General features: G+C 40.3%; 1 non-coding gene across 1 annotated transcript; it reads left to right on the top strand.

Annotated features, from left to right (window-relative positions):
• Positions 1 to 298: 298 nt before the first annotated feature.
• LOC127746306 (small nucleolar RNA R71) lies at positions 299 to 402 on the top strand. The gene has a single exon (XR_008007926.1). It is a non-coding gene; the product is annotated as a small nucleolar RNA R71 (small nucleolar RNA).
• The last annotated feature ends 193 nt before the right edge of the window (positions 403 to 595 follow it).

The raw sequence follows: 595 nt of genomic DNA, 5'->3' as shown, positions 1-595 counted from the left end.
TCCATTCAGACTTTGAGAAATCATGTTGACTTGCTGAGTCAACATTTTGTTTTGAGCCAATATGGCATTTAGAGCATCAATTTCAAGAACTCCCTTCCTTTGAGGCATCCCATTATTCACGAAATTCCTCTAAGAAGTGTACATGAACTAGTTATTTGCAACCATGTCAATAAGTTCTTGAGCCTTTGCAGGCATTTTCTTTAGGTGAATGGATCCACCTGCAGAATAGTCCATTGACATTTTAGAGAACTCAGATAGGCCATAATAGAATATATCTATCATGGTCCATTCTAAAAACATGTCAGAAGGACACCTTTTGGTCATTTGCTTGTATCTTTCCCAAGCTTCATAGAGGGATTCACCATCTTTTTGTTTGAAGGTTTGAACATCCACTCTAAGCTTGCTCAGCTTTTGAGAAGGAAAGAACTTAGCTAAGAAGGCCGTGACCAGCTTATCCCAGGAGTCCAGGCTATCCTCAGGTTGAGAGTCCAACCATGTTCTAGCTCTGTCTCTTACAGCAAAAGGGAAAAGCATGAGCTTGTAGACTTCAGGATCTACTCCATTAGTCTTAACAGTCTCACAGATCTGCAAGAAC

Source organism: Arachis duranensis, chromosome 3 (genome assembly GCF_000817695.3).
Source record: "Arachis duranensis cultivar V14167 chromosome 3, aradu.V14167.gnm2.J7QH, whole genome shotgun sequence".
NCBI lineage: Eukaryota > Viridiplantae > Streptophyta > Magnoliopsida > Fabales > Fabaceae > Arachis > Arachis duranensis.
The sequence above is the reverse complement of the archived record's forward strand: the minus strand, read 5'-3'. Positions and strand labels throughout refer to the sequence as shown.